This window comes from Astatotilapia calliptera, chromosome 2, assembly GCF_964374335.1.
Source record: "Astatotilapia calliptera chromosome 2, fAstCal68.1, whole genome shotgun sequence".
Classification (NCBI taxonomy): Eukaryota; Metazoa; Chordata; class Actinopteri; order Cichliformes; family Cichlidae; genus Astatotilapia; species Astatotilapia calliptera.
Window position 1 is genome coordinate 28,181,882 of NC_137423.1, and position 22,268 is coordinate 28,204,149.

General features: G+C 42.2%; 1 long non-coding RNA gene across 1 annotated transcript; it reads left to right on the forward strand.

The window, feature by feature from the left end:
• The first annotated feature begins 283 nt into the window (after nt 1-283).
• Nucleotides 284-20,791, forward strand: LOC145431461 (uncharacterized). Its single transcript, XR_013911770.1, has 5 exons — nt 284-5,821; nt 15,965-16,051; nt 16,928-17,011; nt 19,750-19,888; nt 20,033-20,791. It is a non-coding gene; the product is annotated as an uncharacterized LOC145431461 (long non-coding RNA).
• The last annotated feature ends 1,477 nt before the right edge of the window (nt 20,792-22,268 follow it).

The window sequence follows — 22,268 nt, forward strand, 5'->3', positions numbered from 1 at the left end:
CGGCAGACAGTGTAATGAATTTTTATAAAGCGCACTGCAAATAAAACTAAAGACACACAAAGGAGATTGCATGTTGATGGTTGTCGGGCGATGCTGACAAGGAGAAATGGGTGAGGACGCTGTTGAAACTTGTAGCGGTGCACAGTCTGGAAAGAAAACATCCAGTAGCCTGACGCTGAACTCCAGATCTTAAAAACAAAACAAAACAAAAAACTTACCCACAACATCGTGGAACAATGGACTTCAATTGAACCTGGGCTTTCACGTGTATAAAGAGGAGCGATCAAACAGGAAGTGAAAAGTTTGAAATAGTTTTATTGCCACAAGAACTGCGACAAAGACAAACACGCTCCGTTATTTGTCCTGCAATCCGAACACACAAACGCACGTGGCACATCGAACGCAACCTCGTTTACACAGGCGTGATCGTGTCCAAGGGCCGACACGACTACATGTATCCACAAGTGTGTCGACAGCACACACCCAGCATATAGTCTGACATTCTCCTGGCCACAATACACCACACAATTAAAATAAATCTTGTACGAGGGCCACATGGTGCTGCTTTTCTTTCTTTTTTTTTTCTAACAAGGGAACAACTCCATAGCAACACCAGAGAAATGTTTACTTATGAATATATTTGGATTTGCACTGTCGGAAACATAAACAGGCTTAGTGTCATAATTTAGTTAGGAACAGGAGTTGTCTTTGTATTGACTTAAAGAGTCAAAGAAAAGAAAATAACGTGAGCTGGAAAGTCATGAACTTCCATTTTTCTCGCAGTGGGATTGTGACAGTGTGTGTTCTCATTACGAGCACACCGACAGCCCTCCGTGGGTCTCACTCTCTGAGTTTCTCTCTCCCCCATCTATCTCTGCATTCCCAGACAGCTTTAGCAGTTCAAACCCTCGCACTGCGGCATTGTCACACACTACACTGGTTGCCATGGAGAAATAGTCCTCCTGGTCTCCAAGGTACCCGAGTCTATTGTCTTTGGCTTCTTTATTTAGATGAAAACATGATTTGTTGGAAGGGATCTACTTGTTTTTTCACTGCTTTTCTTTGCTGCTTTCCCTTTCTTCTTCTTCCTCCTCACGCGCATCAGTGTAACGTTGCATGATGTGCATTGTTTCATCCTTCTCCTTTCCAGGAGTTTGACTACGCGCATGTGTGCGTCAAGCTCGTCTGATGTTTTGTAGCAATTAATTTCAGTGTGTCTGCATGTCAGCGCCCCAGGAGGGGGGCTGTATAAAAGTTTTCCCCATTGCCACAGCTCTTGCCAGGGCTTATAATTGCCTTCTATTACCAGGGCTGGGTGTCACAGTGCCTGCCTGTCTGTCACCAAGAGACTCTCAACTAACGACAGATGATGAGGCAAAGGAGTTGGAGTTTTCTTACTGCCGCTCTTTTTGGCAGAAGAGATAATACAGGATATATATATATTAGGCCAGCGGTTCTCAAAGCAGGGGCCAGGGACTCTCAGAGGTCTGCAAAGCGATTTGGTGTAAATGATCAAATTGGGCTATGATGTTTTAAGTGCAGATAAACACACGTGGACCAATTTATAGCAACAACTTGAGCGTACTGCATCCATTATATTTAGCTCCACAAAAAACCTTATACAGCGGTGTCACATCATGTCATGCCATGAATGCAAATAGCTTTGGCAATGGCAATGAGAACTACAAAGGGCATTAAATATATGTTCGTAACTGGTTCTTCTTAGAGAGAAACTCACTCTTAGAAATCTGCAGACCACAAAACACAGAAGACAGAACCACTGGATTATGAAGTAAGCAAGAAAGTGTGATATGTGTATGCTCCTGGTTGTTGTGTTATGCAAATATATCACCCACAGTGATTTCTGAGATTTTGCTGCTGCAAAAGTTGATTTGGAAACACTTATGTAAAAGCCATGCAGTCAAAAACAACAAGCTTAAGTTTAAAGCAAAAAGAAAGAAAGAAAGAAAAAAGAGTTAAGTGATTCTAATGTGGCTTTAAAAGCAGCTGTGAGAGCTTACAAACACTTACAATCAGCCAGCTTTAACCTTTGACCCTGTTTATTTGCATGTTTCCAGCTCCACTCGCAGCTGTCACCAAGCTGCTACTTCTGTGCTTGCTTGCAGTGCAGCTGAAAACCAAACAGGAAGTGACATCACATCCGTTGCTCCGTGAGTGGAGCAAGCGGCTGATGGGTGGAAAGAGGAAGTAGACTGTGTTTCGTTCTCATTCAGTGGCTGTGGCTCAGACGTCCCAGACTCTGTGGTCTTGTTTAAGGGCAGCCAGACAAATAAAAATATCTAATTTAAGTCACTTATCTGCTCAGTCACATAAAGTTTCCCTTTTACTCTCAGATGGCGGTCTTAAAACACCACATATAACATTTTTTATAAACATTCAAATCTCCTGAGAAAGACTTTCTTGAGCTGTGACTCACTCATTTCTGGTACTTGCTTTCTTGCATGTTTTATAAATTACTGACCTTAACTCAGTGTGTTTCCCTCGTCTAACTCAGCCATTCTGTTTTATCACAAACTCAATGAGCAATATTTGCTTTAACTATGAAGTTGACACTTTTAAACCAAAGTTTTTTCAGAAAGTGGAAGTAATTTGGATGGAAGTGTGTGTTTTCCTAATTCTCTTCTGAATCTACTGAATGTAACTCTTAAACGGAACCTGTTAGTTTACTAATACTCCTACTTTATGTTTTCTCTTTTTTTTTTTTCTTCTTTTTTTTTTGTCATGCATGGTGATGCAAAGGTGGAAGGAGAGGTTTCGGAAACTGTGACGCGGTGCTTCGTCAGCGCAGGGTGCAAACCAGGGTAGGTTACTGTTGTGTGCTGTTGTGGGAGAAGCGTGCAGCGGCTTGTTGTTCTGGCACGAAGGCTAAGTGCTGAGTGAAGTGGGTGCAGGTGAACATGCTAAGACAAGCCAAGTCAGTGTTTGTCTTGCCTTGCTGACATGTATCACGTTTGCACACCTACTGTTTTTTTTCTTTATCAGTTTCTCGTATCTTTCTGTGCTGAAGGATTTAAGCTTCTACTAAGGGGAAAAAAACCCAAACAGCTAAGAGTAATAAATCTGGATCATATTATAAATAGACTTGGTCTTTTTAATAATTTCAGATAAGGCATGGATGACTCCCTTTCAATCTCTGAATCCTGTAAGTTTTTGCAAGTGTCTGCCCACCTAAACCTGAACAATCCTCTCTCTAGATTGAGCAGTAGTGTTTCATCATCGATTTGTTGCTTTGATGATGATGGTGATGATGATGATGATGACGGTGGTGACGATTATGCGCTGATGATGATAGTCTGACTGGGCTAGGATAGAGCCACAAATAGGCACAAATTGTTTTTAAAAGCTGCCTTCATTTCTCATTTTCGGAATGGGGAACCAGAGAAAAATGAGTCAGAGCAGATGTGGTGAGCTGCTGAGACAGCAGACACTGATCTGGGATCAGTTCTACATAATGGTTTTATAGGGAAACAGAGTCTATCAGGGTTAAATGAAAAAAAAAATGGTCCAAAATTTGAGTTCTGCTAAAGGTTGGTGTGTAAAGTGCTAAAAAAAAAAAATTAGAAAAGGAGATGACCGACTGTGAGAAGAAAAAATAAACCAGGAGTTCTACAGTACAGGCTGTTGGGAAAAATGTCCACATGGACACACACACGCACGATATCACTCATGAGTGAACGAGCCAGCAGGAACAAGGGGAAGCAAGTGGAAGTGAGGGGAGAAGGAGGGGAGGACTGTGGGAAGAGAGGCAGGAGGGAAAGAAGGTCTGGAGTGAGTCCAGGGGAACTCCAGACTTCTGTTACCCAACATTCTCTCTCAACAGTGGCTGGGAGACTGCTGCTGCTGCTGGTAGAGAGACACAAGGCCCAGAAAGTGAGCAGCCACACACACATTCAAAATTCACATAAAACCCTTATTCCTGGATACACACATATGCTGCCGTGGCTGTGTCACCATAGTAACACAGTGACCCCGGCCTTACAGTTGCACTCCCGAGCCTGATCTCCTGCAGGGTTCTGAGGACGGGGTGGAGTAAATCTGTCTATTTTTAGCTGGCTCACTTTTTTTTGTGCTGGTGACAATAAGACTTTCTCCAAAGTCCGGTTTACTTTACATCAGGCTATCCAAGTTCCATGTACATCCACATGGTGTGAATTAGGGATGAATGTGGGAAAATGAGAAAATGAAGAGAAGGCAGGAAGTACTAACAGGGGGGGAAAAAAGAAAGGCAATAGATGTAAACTAGCAGACTGAAACTATTAAGACTATTATGTGTTCATATAGTCTTTCAAACAATCTTGATTCTACAATGTGAACAGACCAGCAGTGTACTCTGAGTGTATTTATGTGTGTGTGTGTATGCGGCGAAACACACCCCCACATGAACGCAGACCAGACTTTGACCAACATGACTCGGCAGCATTTGGGTAATTGCCCCACAGTTGGCTTCTGCTTCCAGCTACACTGAGCTAGCAGAAGCGGAGTGTAACTTTAGCTGGACTGAAACCCACTCTGGCCCTGGCCGCGGTCCAAGTCCGCCGGTCTGTTTGTTCAACCCGCCTCATCACAGCCGCACTGATTCTAACTGAATGCCAGCGCACGGAGGTGGGTTAAGCCGAGGCCTCACAATACCCTTGACACAAAGGGTGGAGAGGAGAGCTGCTCCAGATAATGGGGCTGATATTGATACTGCTCTTTCTTTGCTGATACAGTCCAGGAAGTGATCTGAATATCTTCAGCAGTGTCACGCCGGTGCAATTTTAACGTTATTTTTTCCCCTTAGTTTGTTTTTTTTCCCCTTCTTCTTTTTTTGTTTTTTTCCATGTCATGTATTTGTAATTGGTCCCTCTTCTCTTTCACTTTGCATTTTCCATTCAGCGCCCATTTCTTAGTTCTCCTTTCCTGTGGTGTCAAATCATGAGCCACAAGGTTAAAATAGCCCATCGTATGCTATTTTTACGCTGACTTATGATGCCAGATTTGACCGATTTTGACGTGGCTGTCATTTCACTTCCTTAAATTCAGCAACTGGTCTTAGGCACATGACCTGACCCCAGTCATGATACATATCTATGGAATGTGTTGTCTTTGATACGAACAGACTTCACTTCTTGTGTTTTTGTCTGTCTTTGGCACACTTTCATGGCTAAGCCGTTAAAATGATCAGTGACATCACATCTACGTCAAAACTATGGTCGGTCAGTCTCTTTTCTGGCTAGACATCAGCCATGTGACCGTCATGGTCAGTTGTGTCTTAGTGGCTAACTGTCCTGACTTCACTAGCTCCTCTCTAATCCTACAGCTTGTTAATTGGTTTAGGCTGTTTCCTTTGTGGCAGACTGCGTCACAAAGTAAACGTAACCTCAGCCCAGACATAAGTATATTAACATGGTTAAGTAAAAATAGCTACGGGTGGCTAAATAAAACTTCGATGTATGTGGAAGTGAGTATTTTGGGCACCTGTGATCTTGTTATTGGCGTTAAATTTAGCTCTGTGGTCCTCAGTGAGGAGTGGAAACAGTGACAGGGACCTGTTTTGCCACAACACACTTCCTGTGCACTGTGAGTAGTGAGTAAACCACAACCCAGTGACGCAACGTTCGGAAAAAAAAACAAAAAAAAACAGAGCGAGCAAAAGAAAAAAAAGAAAGTAACAAAGAAGAGAGGAAAATCAGTAATCAGGAAGTTGTGGCTTCATTTGAAAAAGGAAAATTGTTGACTGAACTGTAAATGGATACTGTAAGTGAACTTGTGTGAATTTCCTGTGTGCGGACTTTCCCCTTTCAGATAACACAATGATAAGGTGAGCATAGACCTGAGTATAGGGCTGCTATTATTGCTGTTGCTAATGTGCGTGACTGAAGAGTCATATAGTCATATATACACAGGCATATATACACAGGCATATATACACAGGCATACTGGCCTTTTATTTCTCCTTTATATTTTCGAACTCTTGAGCCGTTGTAGCTCTTCTCACTTCCTGTGGGCTATTCTTTGTGACCTGAGCTACAAACGCAGCACAAAGCCTTTGCAGGACCACAAAAAAGGGACTTTGTACTATAGACTCAAGCGTGCTGCAGCTTTTCCTGATAATGTATGATAGTGGAGTCTCATATTAGGAGGCAGTCTTCTGAAAATACCCCGTTCCTATAAAGTGCTTATTTACACGAGTGAATTTATAAGAAAACACTGAGCAAATGTTGCCTATTGTTATGTGATTATGACATTTATATCCATGACCACGAGCTGCTAGTCAGAGGAAATGTGAAATGACTGCATGCGAAGATATTTTTGGTTCATTTGTGTCAGTTACCCTAAAAAAGCATAAATGAAGATGCACACTTTTTTCAGTTTGTGTGGGAGTTGGAACAGTGTAAGCTCGGGAGTATATGTGTGTGTGTGGTTGTTTGTGTGTGTATATTTATGAGTGTGACATAGAGTGTTGGAAAGAGGCAAATTTATAGCGTGAATTTTCTCTCACTCTCTCAAACAACACTGAAAGTCATGAATCATCTCTGCTGCACAGAGCTAACCACAGGAAGTACCCATGGAACACACACACTCATATATACATGCACCACTCAGTATACAAAGCACAACCAAATACAGTGAGAATGATCTACTGGAACAAACTACAGGCCAGAAATAACCCATAAACACAGACCCATAAACTCTGAATAGTTCAAGAGTATCAATTCGTCAAGTTTGTTTCCAGGGATTTCTTCATATCGATTACAAGTCTCAACAACACAAAGCAAGATTTTTCTTTTAAACGGGCACCAAATCTTGTAGATCAATAAGCTTTTGTCGAGACCTCATCACAACATCTCGGCCGTTTCCTGCAAAAGACAAGGTTTCCATGGTGACCCCTACACACTTGGGAAGTACAGTATGAAAGAAATAGGAAAGTGTGTGTGTGTAGCTTGTGGGAGACAGGGAGAAAGAAAGCCAGTGCCAAGCCTTGACCCCTGAAGTCTCTCTTTTTGTGTATGCTTGTTTGGTACACTGCAATATAACAGAATAGTGGCTCATTATTCCTGCTGTATGAGCCTGGTCCTTGGAGGAGCAGTACAGGCTAGAGATGGCACGATACCACTTTTTTATGTCCGATAACGATACCGATATCATAAATTTGGATATCTGCCGATACCGATATGAATCCGATATAGTGTTTTTTAATCAACAAAACTGTTTTTAAAATATCTTTCTGCATTTTGTATAAGTTCATACTCAAGTTTAAAACAACAACTACACTAAAGCTATTCTGTTATACCTGTATGCAAAAAAAAAAAATTTCATAGTTCAGCAATACTGATCAATCTAATAAACTTAGACCTACACCATCCTCCCTATTCTGGTATTTTAAAGAGTACTTAGCATAAATATTAAGCAACCTAACTAATAGGGTTCCAACTCCCAGCAACAACAAAAATAAATAAATAAAAAATAGGGACCCACCCCTCACGCTCCACCTCATGATGCTTAATCGACGTAATCAACCTTAATTTGATGCAGTGTGAAAAAAAAAATACACAGAAATCAATTCTTTTTCAAGAAATATTAAATAGATTCAACATCTTTCTTCAACAAAATTGCAGACTGCACAGATGGTACCTTCCCAAAGGAAAAAGTACTATAGCTTACTAGGGTATATTAGACTTAACAGTTACTATATACAATAATGGACTTCTATACATTTTACATCAGATTAAAACTTTGGGTGTAAGATTCAGATAAATATTAAATAATTAAAAGCTAGACATTTTAAATGAGAATAAGAAAGAAAAGTATGTCTTTGTGCCCCCTTTTCCCTGTTAATGCCCTATCGGCCCCCCTGGCTAAACTTTCCTAGATCCGCCCCTGCACAGTTACCAGCGTCAGCTACGTAGAAAAAGATCCTGGAGTAGAAAGTAATAATAAATAAATTCTAACAACAGCTGATCAAGCTTAAACGTGCTGCTGTTGTTTATCCACTGGTTTCCTCTTTCTGGTGCAAAGTGGGCCAAAAGCAAACAAGAGACACGGACTCGCGACAGAAAAGCCGATCAGCTGATCATTAAGCAGTTTCATGATTGAAGTAGCAGCCGGAGAGCGAGAGGCAGTCGGTTAAGCTTAACGCAGGAATGCTTTACAAACATTCAGAGATGGACTTACACACTTGCTTTACTTCTCTCGGGGATAACTTTGTCGGAGATGAAATGCCGGGTTGCTAGCGAAGCTCCAAATGCTATCCAGACCACCGACAGGTCCTGCATGCCACAGCCGCTCTATCACGTGATGCATACTGCTCCGACGTGCTAACGTTCTGAGGTGAGTTACGGCGTGTTGCAAGTTTTGTGAGGTGCTTTCGTGATATTTAATGGATCGGATTACATTTTTTATTTTTCTCCGATATCCGATCCAGTAATTTAGGTCAGTATCGGACCGATACCGATACGTAATATCGGATCGGTCCATCTCTAGTACAGGCACACGAATGGACGCCGTACAAATCACATTGAGCACCATCATTTTGCCTTTCTGTTTCTGTTGGTATCAGTCAGGAGCCTTGGGAGCTGAAAAATGAACCAGAGAAGGAAGAGCAAGGAATGCAGTTCCCCAACTAACCACATGAGGCTGGCTGCACATGTCAGTAGCCAACTTTACAGCAGAAATAAACATGTTTACAGCCTGCTACACAAATAGTTTGGTCTATAAAGCATGTAAAGCATGACCCACCTATCTGCATTTTATTAAGGCTTAGCATGACAGGCTGTACTGACAGGTGGGTGTATCTGCTACCTATTGGCTAATCTTTATCTTAGCTATTTCCTGCACTAGACCTGTTGACCATGTTTTAAGATTTTGATTACTTAGGAAGCATTTTTATAAATATTAGGTAATCTAATACTAAAAGTAGGAAATCTGTGCTCTGGTTTGTTAGGGGACATTCTAGTATTTTAGTTGTAAGATAATTAGCAGGAGCGGTAGTTGGCACTGTGGCCTCATAGCAAGAAGATCTTAGCCTGTTCTCTTCATGTCTGCATGGGTTCTCCATGCAGTTAGTGGGGTTAGTTTAACAGTTAAATGGGCTGTTAGTGTGAGTGGGGGTATGAATGGTTGTCTGTCTGTGTTAGCCCTGCGGCAGACTGGTGAACGGTGCAGGGTATACCTGTAATTCTGATTAGGATAAGCAGAAAAAACAGATCGATTAGCATATGTTTGTGTCAATGTGATACAGTAACACAGTCTATTACTGCAGTTTGCTACCATTAATAAATAACTTAGATCTCCACCTTCTTCGCAAAATCACAAGTATTGGTGGCCCAAATGCAAAAAGTTAGAGCTAAAAGAGGTTTGCAAACCAATGGGTGAAGTCAGCGTTGTTGCATCTTCACTGGTTAGAATATAGTGAAAGATGGAGTTGTGAAGCACTTACAGAGAGTAGATGCTCCTGTCTTGTTGCCAGTTGATGCCATTATTTTGATCCCTCAGATGCAGCCACAGGGCTGGCATGCTTGGTTGTCCAGGTGATGGCTACCGTGCAGACAGAGGGCCTGACCGGTCTTGGCCCACTCTGTTACACCAACTGTGCCAACTTACCGTCAACTGGACACTAAACGGCAGCGACACATATGCCGCCTTTCTCTGCTTTAGACCGTGGGCACATGTTTTCCAATCTGAGAAAAGATAACCTAAAAAAGGTGCAGAGCCACTTGAAATCAGGAGATCTGAAATCAGATTTGCCACCCTCAGATCTAACCACATCAGTTAAAAGCGCGTTGAATTATCTGACCCGGCATCAGCGGTGTGGGGGGGAGACTTTGTTGCTGGTGGGCTATAAGCAACGCAGAGAAGAGATTTGCAGAGACAGCCCATAACAGCTCCCTTGGAACCAATGACTCAGATATGCAGATGTGTTTACTTCCCTTCTGTTTCCCACCTCAACCAGCACACAAAAGGCAGGGGGAATGAAAGTGCCTGATAATGTCTTTAAGTGTTGCATTTATATATTTATATACGTTATAAAGAACTCATTTTTTGCTAAAACTTAGACAAGCACTTCAAATGGGCTCTTTGCCTCTTCCCTCTATTCCCTCCCTCCCTTCTGAGGGTATTCATCTTTTGTCTAATGCGTAGCGCTGCTCTCTGTTAGTTTCTTTCTGACACCATGCCAGCAGAGTCATCTGCAAAGGGACTCATGTAGGGATTAAAAACCATCAACAGATCCCCTTTAACAGAGCAGCAGAAAAAAATGGTTGAAAAAATGCAAAAAAAATAAATAAATAAATAAATATAAAAACTCCAGACAGTTTTGAGAAAACTTGCAGAAAGAGAATGCAGATTGTCACCTGACCCTGAGGCAAAGCAGCCCTAAATATAATAAAGAGAAGACAACAGAAGAAGACGAGGCGACACGACACGGGTAATGTGTTTTCTCTGCTGGTGTCGTCTGGCAGATCTGGGATGATTGAGTGCTGATGCCTGCCTGGGCTGCTTCAGAGAAGATCGTCTACCCCCCCCTCAGCTCATGCACACACGTGCACAGCCTCTCTGATGACACACACTGACACATGTGCGCACACACACGCACGCACACACAGATTTCTGTTGTCGAAGTGACAAAAACATCAAGGCGTATTAACTGTCATCATCTCAGCATCTCTTCATCTCTCTTTTTGGTCCAGGGAATATTTCAAGGTAGCACATTATTATTGTAGTGTGTGTGTCTGTGTAGGAGCGCGTGTTGTTGTTTTTTTTTTTTATAGTGGATGTGTGTCTTAATTAGAACGGGGTTTAGTGAATTAGGCCAGGATGTGTAATAGACTCAAATTTGCATAATCTCTGTTGAATAAATCCGAGTGACAAACATGCAAGCACAAAATCATACCTACTTACTGTACGGTGTGACTTCACTTGGAAAAAAAAGTGTTTATGACAGTAATCTATAGTCTTTGCTTACAGAATCTGCGTATTAATCTCTGTGCATTTCTATAATCGCCCTGTATTGTGAAATAACAGCAGCAGATACAGACAAACAGGTGCTGGCTACAGAGGAAGTTGATTGGCTTGATTCCACAATCCATTTTCCCAAGGCTTCCACACCCCTGCAGCTGTCCTCAAGAATATGAGAACTGTATGTGCGCACGAGCTCGTGTGTACGTGGGTGTGTACATGTGTGTCGTTGAAGTGCATGTTTGCGGTTATGACAAATTCACTCCTCGTGGCTTGCCAATAAGCAAGACAATGATCTTTATTGACAAAGAAAAATGAAATGCCGGACCTAATTCTGCGCCCACAAATGAAAGTGAAAAATTTTCAGTCCCGAGACCGATTTATCAGGACTGATTTTTTTTTACATTTTCTCAAAGTTTTAAAAAGTCTGACCTGCTTGAGAATGAGCTTCCTGATGTTCAAAGCAAAGTCATATTACAGGTTTGCGGGGCTTTTGGCTGTTTTGCATGGCAGAATGTTTTGAACTGAGCGGTGACAGCCTCAGCCCGACTGAAGAGTCTACTTCAACTCACCTCATTTCTATTGGAAAACACTTCCACTTTCTCTCCCTCTGCCTCCCTTTCTCTCTCTATCCCTCTCCCTCACCGTCTTCTCTCTGAAGCTGCAGATCACTTGAAAAAGAAAGGGGAAGGAACATGAATAAAAACTGAAGGCACTTCTCTTAGATATGTCTCTTGATGCTCTTCAGATCTTTAAGGCTTCATCACAGGGAAATGCAGGGTTACTCCAAGAAACTGAAGGACTGTGACTTCCTAATCTACTGTACAAGACCTGAATTTGAGAACTCATCTTTATAGCAGTTTCTCCTTTTCCTCTCACGCAATTTTGATCTCTAGTGTTTAGTTTTTATTTATTGATGGGCAGGTAGAGGTGCGGCATCCTTCAATCAGTACTTTTTCGCTTTTTCTTTTGGATGAAAAGGAGAAAACCAGGGACCATATAGTCAAAAGAAAGCCTGTTTGTCCTTGATCAGTTCACACTCTACTGCCTCTAAAAAGAAAGGAAAGATTTAAGGAAATAAACTTTAGATTTCTATTTTTTTTTCGCTTTCACATACCATAATTAATCTATTTTCTTCAAATGGAAATAAAAATAACTGTGTTTTAATAGGCTGGAGAAACAGTTGCAAGCACTCCGTTTTATTTAAAGGTTCAAGATCTGTAAGAGGACATTTGTTAAAGCTGCCCTCCTGATGAACATTTACAGAGATTGCTTTAAAGGAGTTGGAGCCAAACCCGTGTCTGCACTAAGTCCTATCTCCTCCATCCAGAGCAGGTCAGACGTAATGACTGATGTTCCAGACATAATGAAAACATCCTTGCAAAGTGAATCTGATTGGATATCAGCTATCAGTCATCGTTTAGCAACAGCGGTGCACATGAGCTGCCAGCCGAGTCCTTTTCTCTCTCCCGGTGTGTTTAAGCAGGAGTTCACAATGAAGTGCAGCAGTTTTTACCTCTCCAATGTAAACTGTGTGTGCATCAGATAGAGACATTTTAAAATCTAGGGGAAAAAATCCTCCCAATTTTATTCAGTAAAGGCTACTTTCCATTTAAACGATAGTACGGAAAGTTACCTTTTTCTTTCATTTATCTCTTCAATGAATAACATCATCAGTTTTGGAGACTTTACAGAACACATGGTAGGGCTGTTTATTACAGTTAAATATTTAGCTACACCACCACAGTTATTTTTCCCATGACGATCTTAGAAAAAAACTAAACCAAGGTATCATTTACTCAGCTCTTCTCCTTAAATAGTGTCCAATTTAATGTGCTGAGCTGAAGAGAAGCAGGACTTTAGTCAAGGCTTGTGCCAGTAGGGATGTTAGTATTAAATTAAATGTTACTTGGTCTGAGTCTCCTGTTCTTTACAATAAACAGCCACACTGTTCAGACCCTGTAAGATCATGGGAAACAGCGTCCCCTTTTGGAGAGCAACAGCACTGCTTTAAGGAGCGGCCCCCATTAAAGTGATTTGTGACCTTGCACTCAATTACTGTATATGTATTATGTCCTGCAGTCCGAAACATGAAGTTTAACTTTGTATGATTGTATTCTAGTTTCTTGATTGTCACATTTTTTGAGAGTGGACTATGTGCCCCGCTCTTAATTGTCCCTTCCTTTCCTCAAAATATTATACAACACCCCAGTGAAGACAGCTGAGACTGAGCTTTCTATTGTTCCTCTCATCTCTTGTCGCCGCCGCAGCTCCTCAGTCTCCTTTACACTCCCTGGGCATCGCATAGCCAACAGATTAATTAGACGAGTGATAGCAATGTTCTCTCTTAGTGCTGGCCCACTGAGTTTTCTTTTTCTTTTTCACTTCTTGTAAGCCTCTAATTTCTCTCTTTACATTAATGGAGCTTACTCGGTGTGCTGACCCATGGGAGAGGAAAATTAAGTCTCTTTTTCCCTCTAAGGAGGGGGGGGGGGGCTGCAGTTTATTCCAGAACTAGTTTGTTTCATGCATTTGGAGAGGAAACATATTTTACCAGAGTATTATGTAGGATCGTAGACATCCTGAATTTAAAAACAAACAAACAAAAAAACGGATATATCAACCATCTATAAGAACAAGCGTATTGTATTTTGTGAAAGCGGGCTCTGTTTTAATGCTCCTCCATTCAATGTCTGTCAACCCTCTCTGGACAAGGGTCCTGGTTGGTTGCCTTGGAAACGAGCATATGACTATTCTGAGAGTGAGAGACGAAGCGAGTGTAGTAAAGGTAAGTCACTCAAGGACCCTCTGGTCAACCTGATAAAGTGTGATGAAAATCAAAGGCCACAACTCAGCAACGCCTGCGATTCAGCAGAGAAAGAAGAGAGCGAGAGAGGGGAATAAAAAGTTGTTTTCTTTCCTGAAAGATTTGAAAAGAAGCGAGCACAATGGAGCAAATATTGCACCGCTTTGAGAAACATGTCTTATAAAGTGTAGGAATCAATAGGAAAAGATCTTCTTTTTCATCCCATGTACGAACACAGTCAGCGCAGTCATGTGTGACCGACTCTCTGTCACTCATTTTCCTATGCACATTTCTTACATACGTCTCTGCACAATATGTGCATTCATTACACGTGTTTGGAGTTCAAGCCACCCTCTTTACACTAAACCGTTATGTATGAGTCCAGGTGTCGAGCTCCAATGCTTTTTATTCATGTTCTTTGAGGAGGCTGTCAGGCATAATTACGACAACATGCTTCTAACCAGCATGCTTGGAGAGCCTCTGCTTCCCAGCCCCCTCCTCCTCACACTTCGCTCTCTGCTTGAATTTGCTGCTGCTAATGCACATGTTAGTATGTATCACAAAGCACATGTAAGTGGATGGTAACAGTGACTACAGTGCTGTGGTTTTAGTTAAGGCAACACAAAGCAGGAAACTGTTACGTGTTGCACTTGTTAACGCCTCACATCTTATTTAATGAACAGCAGTGCAAGGATTTAATAGCATAAAACCCATCTGAGAACTTGTTGCAGCTCTCCTACTATGCCTCGTGTATGAGTAAGATAAAGTGAATCAAGGTTGCGATGGAAAAATAGAGCAAGAATAAAAAGCAGGATGAAAGAAAGGATACTGTATTACTTTTGTCATAGTAGCCATTCCTGCTGCATGTCATGGAGTTATACACATGCGTATACAAAGCTGCCATGAGGTCAGCGTTTGCTTTCCGCCTTTTGTCTTCATCTTCCTTCTACTCTTGTGATCCAAGGTGACAGTGCAGGGCCAGGGTGAAGAGGGAGAGCGAGCAAGTGCAGTGCAAGGGCAGAGAAACTGGCCTGGGCAGCTTGGATTGGGAAATGTGGGCCTGTTGGTGACAGCTCAGTATCTAGATGGGGGGCCGATAGAGCCACTCCAGAGGGCATAATTCAATCGCAACTTAACCATGATAAAGACAGAGAGACAGAGTTGGGGAAATAAACCGAGAGAGAGTTGGAGGCAGAAGAGTAGAGAGCAGATAGAGTCATGAGTAGAAAGAATCAGATTACCATGCTTTTAAATGGGAGGGCTCGATGACACTCATCCGACCTGATTTAAACGACAGAAGCGTAAGGAATGAATTCTTCAGCTTGTCTGTCCCCTGACCCTGCCGGCGAGCGATGAGAGCGCGAGAGGGGAGCAAAAGAATCGCTCATGCTTGGAGTGAGATGGTGCCTAATCGTCCAGAGGCCGGGACTGAGTAACTGTGACTGGATGCATCCACCGCGGACGACGGGCAGGGACGATCTGAAAAGCTAAAAAGTCCTAATCAGGTTTTTTACGCAAATGGGCGGCCTGCACGCGGACCGCTCGGGGCTATGTGTGATGAGGCCGTCAGCCGCTAGTGGTCCACAGACATGACACAAGTCATTTCACCTCAGCTCCGCTCAGCTCATGCACATTCACAGGATGCTAATCGTTCCCTGCTTTCCCCGGCTGATGCTGTCTGTGTGAATGTAGCAAGTCTGTGTAGCTGGTTGGCTGGATTGAGGGCTTTTAGTCTTCTTATCTGAAATTACATATATTTTTTCCCATTTCACCCTCAGTTCCAGACGCTCTTTGCTTTTGGGCTGTCTATTTTTACCTGTCTTCAACAATCAGGTATCAAATACTGGTAAGAAACAGTTTTGCCTCTACAGTAAGAGCCCCTGTGATTATAGTTGAAGGGCCAGGATATTTTCCTTCAAGGTGTGTGGTGTGTGCGTTTGCCTGAGTTTATGTCAGTGTGCGTGTGTGTGCGTGCGTTTATGCCTGCACATGTTTGTCTTAGACTATTGATCTGGCCAGCACACAGCAGGCATTAAATGAGAAGAGGCTGTGGCCGACAGATAAAGAGGGAAAGAGTGATGGGTGGCAATAAAAGAAGGGGATCTGTAGGCAGGGAGAAAAAAATCACCTTTTTTGAATTAAAAAAAGCTTTAAAGATATAACTTTGAATTGTTTTCTCTTTATTTCTTTTTTTCTTTGCAGTTTTCCACGTTCCTGGATTCTCACTGTGGTTCCTGCATCAAGCTCAGTCACACCTGCACAAAGTTACGAGCCGTGGACAATGATATGGTACATGACAAAAACAGTTTCTTATAAACCCTTCATACTCTGTACAAGCACACAAAATGTGTACCCCTCAACAAACACATAATAAATGTGCTCTTATAAATCAATTTGGCTCCACGATACAACCGGATCTTGGGAAGTGGCTCGGAAATATCAAAACAACCTTGGGGACTTTGGGTTCACTATGAATGTTGTGTGCCTTCACTATGTGTGCTCTTTATATCTGCTCTTTATTCAATCAATCTGCTCCCTACTCTTTCATCCATTAATTTGGCCTCTCTCTCTCTCTCCATCCATTATTTCTGTCATTGTGCTGTTTGTCCTGTTCAGTGGGCATCATAAAGCAGTCAGGAAGACTAACTTGCATGTGATGCTCGCAGAGCAGGCAGTGGAAATGTCACAGTATTTCAGGTACCAAGGCTTATTAACGAGGTCTGTCTAATATGAGGGGACAGGAAATGAGCAGGTTCTCCTTAACTGCTATTGTAAAGATGATAGATGTGTGATTGCACTTAGAAATGCATGGAAAACATGCATGCATGGAGAAACCTATAGCTGGGGTTCTCAAACTTAGCAAACAGCCTCTAAAGCCAGAAAAAATTAACTCAAACCCAAACTCTGTATGTTCACATGAAAAGAGAGACATGTTTGTCAGTTGTTTGCAGCTTATTCATACAATGTACTTCACTCACGGGAGGTCAAGATCACCATCTGTGCATGTTCAATTCTTAATTAGATTCACAACAACTGAATAATGTATTTGTGCGACCAAAATAGATTTGAGGTGGGGAATACCTGAGATTAATATAGGAGTCTGTTTTTGACACATTTCCTCATTGACATCTTCGAAGTCGTCGTGTTTTTTCTTTTCTGTTTCAGGCACAGCTTGTCCCGTGTCAAGCCAATTAGTCGATCTCATTAACCAATGCTGTCAACCAGAAGACTGCGGTTTGAGTCCTGTTTGTGAGCTCTGTTTTTTGCATTCTCTTTTTTCTCCCCTCACAGTTTACTTTATATTCACATTCTGTTTGGTTAGCTATAGGCATCAAATATACTTGGTTCGTTTTAATGAAATATCACAGTTTGGGTAAAGCTTCAAAACTCCCACCGACAAATGATGGCCAAGCAAAGATATGTGGCCATTTTCCAGTGGTCCGGTTCATTTAACTCAAAGGTTTGCATGATATTAAAGTGATTTTCCCCACAAAATGTATTCCCTCTCTCATGCACACCCTGTCTTATTGTGGATTTAGCTATGATAGCTAATGACCGGAGTGTGTTTACACTGGAGTAACCCTGTTGTGGCTGCTGCTGTTCACCCATTGACTTCTCATTGGCACTCACACAGTATCTTTTTGGCGTTAACATGCACTTTAGTCCAACAGAGTTCAATAGAAGCTTCTTTACATCTGAAATATGTAGCTGTGACAAGTTTGTGGGCAAAAAAGTGGTCTGCTGTTTTCCTCTCTGTCATAGATGCCACACTGTGGTAAACAAGGGAACCTTTTTAATGTGTAGTTAAACTGAGCAGACTTAGTTCCAAAATCTATCCCCACAGTGAAAACAAATAAGTTTACTAAAATAAACGACATGAAAAAGTACAAATGTATAAATATTTTTTATAAAGAGTTCCCATTATACAATATTGTACCATCATTCCTTATACCTAGTGTTAGGAAGGTTGTTGCTACAGTCGCACTAGAAGAAAACAGTGGCTGAGACCAATTTATTGCATTTATGATGGAACCAGGTGTGAGAGCGCCCACAGTTAGCTGCTATGCTCAAAGACAGAGATAAAACAACAACAATCGCATTGGTCTGCTTTCAGTCTGTGATAACATGGAGATTAACTGTGATAAATCACTGAAAATTGCAAGTCTGCTGTCAGACTTAAGATAAGGTGTGCTAATCAGCACAGAGTGACTCTGTCTGCATTTATAAATTAGGAGGAAATTATTGGTAAACCTTGACTAATTTGTCTGAGACTCCACTCAATCTGAGCCAGACTGCAGTTGTTTGGAGGTTGCCTCCCACCAGGTGACCTGTGCAATCGCCCTTGCATCGAAAATGGTCATGCAGAAGTTTCTGAGCGCTTCCACGCTCAACCTCTGGGTGACCAGCTGGTCAGTTCAGCAACTTGCAATCAGCTGCCAAAAATTCAGATTCAGATGACTTCATTAATCTACAAAAAGGGCAATGTGTTTGCAGCTTACCCACACAACCTACAGCCTTTAAACACCAAAGACAAACACTGTTACATGTGAGGTCAAGGAAGGAAAAAATAAATAAAAAATAAATTTTAGTTGCAGGGAGGTTGCCGTTCTTATTTAATTATTTAAGTGTGACATGTCCATAGTATACATGCCTTTTTTTGTTGTTTTTCTGTTTGTTACTGAGAAAAGAGTTAAAATGGACTGTGATGCAGGAGGATTTTAAAGGAATCTGAAATCCAAAGTGTGAAATTTGAGCTAGTTAAACCTCCCCACAGCTGCTCATTTCAGTCAATGAGATTAAAACCACCTCTCCAGCGTGCAAAGGGGTGCTGTTTTTACTGACTTACACCACATTTGCCACTTAATACTTGATCACTTGCCGTCATTATGCATCTGACAGATGGCAGAAGATGACTAATGACTATTTGCACATTAATGCTTTTTGTGTCATGAAGAAGTTGATTCATCGCTACCAAAGTCATAGTGTGTGTCACAGAGTGTAAGCGCAGGTTATGTAAAAAGTGTGTCAGCTTTGCATCTGTTCTAAACTGCATGCAAAACAATGCCGAGCTGTGCAGCAAACAGATATTGTACCAAAATTGAAAAAGTAGGAGCTTTGTAATGCCGGTGTATCTCCTCGCTGTCAGCGCTGACACGCTCATAAAACACAAGGCCTCATTTTAAGTCAAACAGGAAATAGCCTGCACAATCCTGGGAACAAACAAGAGAGGACAGCGTTGCGGTTTGATTGGACCGTGAACGGTCGCTGTCGTTACAAAGCACCACTGTAAGCTCCATCGATTATCAAAGGGCTCCGAGCTCAGACGGGGAGTCTACTGATCTTTCCCAAGCTCAGACATGAAAAGCCCCCGGTGACAGCTCATAGCCTGGGCTAGATCATACCGCTGAGCTGAGGAGGGAGGGGGCTTCTGTGTTGCCTGTTTTCTAACCACCTGCTCCACAGGCCGTGGCTGTGTTTTCTTGTTTTCTCTCTCTTAACGCTCCGCTTTGTCAGAGGCGACGAGGATGCGCTTTCATGCGAACTTGGGGCCAGCAATGACATCGGTGTGTGAGAGACACTTGGTACAACAACGCAAGGCAACCTTTTATTACGGCTATGCCTCATTACTTTTTAACCAGCGTAATCGTATGTGCTGCTCCTCATGAATTATTCACTGGTGAGCTCTCGTCACAAAATGACAGGGGGAGATGGCAGAGCGCTGCAAATGAAAAACAAAACAAAACAGAAAACAAGCATAAAAATAGGAGATGGTATATGTCAAGAACGCGAGGCTCTGATACGTTTCCTCATGCTTGCCATTAACTTTCTTTGCAGAGGTGTGAGCACACAACACTGTAGAAAACATACAGACACGGGTTTCACAATATGGATCACATGCTGAGAGTTTGTTTGTTGCTTTCAAATGAAACAAACCAATCTGAAAAGTGGTATGAGGCTTTAGCTCCAGTGTGTTCGCCTTTCATCAGCAGCAGCTTGGCAGCGACTGGAAAATATAAAAAGAAAGAAGGAGTTTCCGCCAGTGCCTGTCTACACAGAGACTGCTCGCTCCCTAATAGTGCCAGCGTGCAGCAATTCATCTACGGCGCACTTGCGGGATAGTCTTCAGTGAGTAGGAGTGAATGGAGCTGCAACAGCTGAAAAAATTATTTACACCTTTTGTTTTACGTTTTTACAAATATAGTACGTCAAATTTTCAAATTCAAAATTGAGTTTAGCAAAGCACTTATGTGTTTTTGTTTTTCCCCACAGAGAGGCCGCTGTTCATTAGCATTACGCTAATGTATGTTGATTGGTCGATCAGCATTCGCTTCAATTGTGAATTGATGGCTTCAATCAAAACAAAGTTGATCAAAGTTGCCGACGGCTGAAATTCTATTGCGGGGCTAAAGAAAGGTCAGAAGATCACCTGAGGTCCTGAGGTAAAGAGTTTTTAGCAGTGTTGATGAGTGTGTGTGTGTGTGTGTGTGTGTGTGTGTGTGTGTGTGTGTGTGTGTGTGTGTGTGTGTGTGTGTGTGTGTGTGTGTTTGAGAAAAAAGGAAAACCTGTATGAAAGCAGTCAAACCCACCGTCACTGCTCTCTCAGTCAGCTTCCCCTCATAATTTATTGTTCTTCTCACTCCTTTAACTTCCACATCTTCTAAGTCCTTGGATCAGATCTTGCAAAAAAAAGGCTCTTTATGAATCCCTCTGATAAAAAAAGTGAAGCTGGAGTTTCTGCAACTTTATTAACTGAACAAAAATCTGAAATGTAAGACATGTTAAAGTTGCCTGAGCTGTTTTTTGTACAGCTGTGTGGGGCAATATTCATAGACGTTTGCTGACTCTGAGGCTCCCCTGAGCGTCTGCTGGTGCTACCACACACACCCCTGAGGATCACAGCTTTCTAAAACATCCATGATCAATTAGACACCAATTAAACAACGTGTTAATGAGCTGCCTAATGACTTAACAGCCATATTTCCTCTGTGAGCTTTCTCTGCACATGCTTAGGATGCCTCCCTTGTGGGCAAAGACCAAGTGCCAGGAGTCGTAGAGTGGGTGTGCACTGTGCAGTGTGACTTAATTTTGGTGATATTACATCTTATTCTCTTGGCCCCCTCTCTCCATTATGTTTTGGTAGAAGATGTTTGATCCCTTTAATCGTGTATTGGCTGTTTGAAATGTCTTAAAGTGCTTGGTGGAATGGCTCGTGAAGGATCTGAGGAGCATACTGTAAAGATTTGTAGTAGCACAGGAATAACATATTGGCGGTTGTTACATAATGTGGCCTACTGCTAAATTCGATCCTGCATGACTTGCAATGTGCAATATTGGAGCTCCGCATTAGTCGTTCTACTGACCAGCAGTGCCCACGTGGGTTAGCGCAGCCAGGGCTACACACAAGTTGCCGTGACTCAGAACTCAAAAGTGTGAGAAAGTAAAATAAAATGAAAGGTGAGTTCTGAAACCTCTAGTTCACCCGTGCTATTCTCTCGCTCCACTCCTCCACTCCTCTGAGTCAACCGCCTGCTTTTCAAGGCTTTTATCCACAGAATGCAGAGTGAATCACTCCGTTTATATCATTAGATATTTTTTTTGGCCAAACTTTGTTTTAAAAAGTTGAAAATGCTAATGTTATGTAGGGGAGTGAGAAAAGAAAAGGAGCTCAGAGGGAGATGACCCACTTAGTGTAATTATCACTAACGAAGAGATGGGAAAGTTGCGAGCTGGGGAAAAACACCCGGGCCTAAATGCGTTAAATTAATCCAGATAATTCAATAGGCGATGATGAAAGGCCACAATCAAGCCCCTTCTGGCTGTGGTGTTTGACTAATAGTGCACTCGCCTGTTTTATGCAAATAGTTTTCTATAACCTTCCTCTTCTCTGTGTCAGGTGGTGTGGCTGTGGTCACTGCTGCTGGGGTGTGCCACACCACACCACAAGTGCATTTACATCCATGTATTAACACGCGCGCACGCACAAGGATAAGCACGCCACCGTATATTGTCACCCTCGGACATTTCCAGAGCCTCATGTGAGATTCATACAATGCGTTCAACCGTGGCTTTCCCCCCGGGGATATGCAAGTGCAGCGTCTTGAGGTTTAGTAACAAGATCATTAAAATAATCAAATTATGATAAGAGAAAGTCATTCGTGCTGAAACTAGTTGTTTTGAGTCCATCAGAAGCGATGCTGTTAGTGCGCAGAGCGACGACCGAGGAGAGGGCATCATCAACATTAGCTGACAGCATGGGAAAAAGCCTGCGGTGGGTCTGAGCAATAATAGCATTACCAGCGCTTTCTCACAATAATAACGTCGCAGGAATAAAAGAAAAGTTCCCCTTTTTTTGTAAGTTAAGTGTCCCACTTTTAAGCCTTGGAGCAAAACAATCTTCACTCATCAGATCCTGTCTTAATATCTTGTCAGAGGAGATGTCTGACTGGCTCACCTCCTGTTAGCAGGCTGCTGGTCTCTTTCTGGAGGCAATGCAAAACAAAAGTGT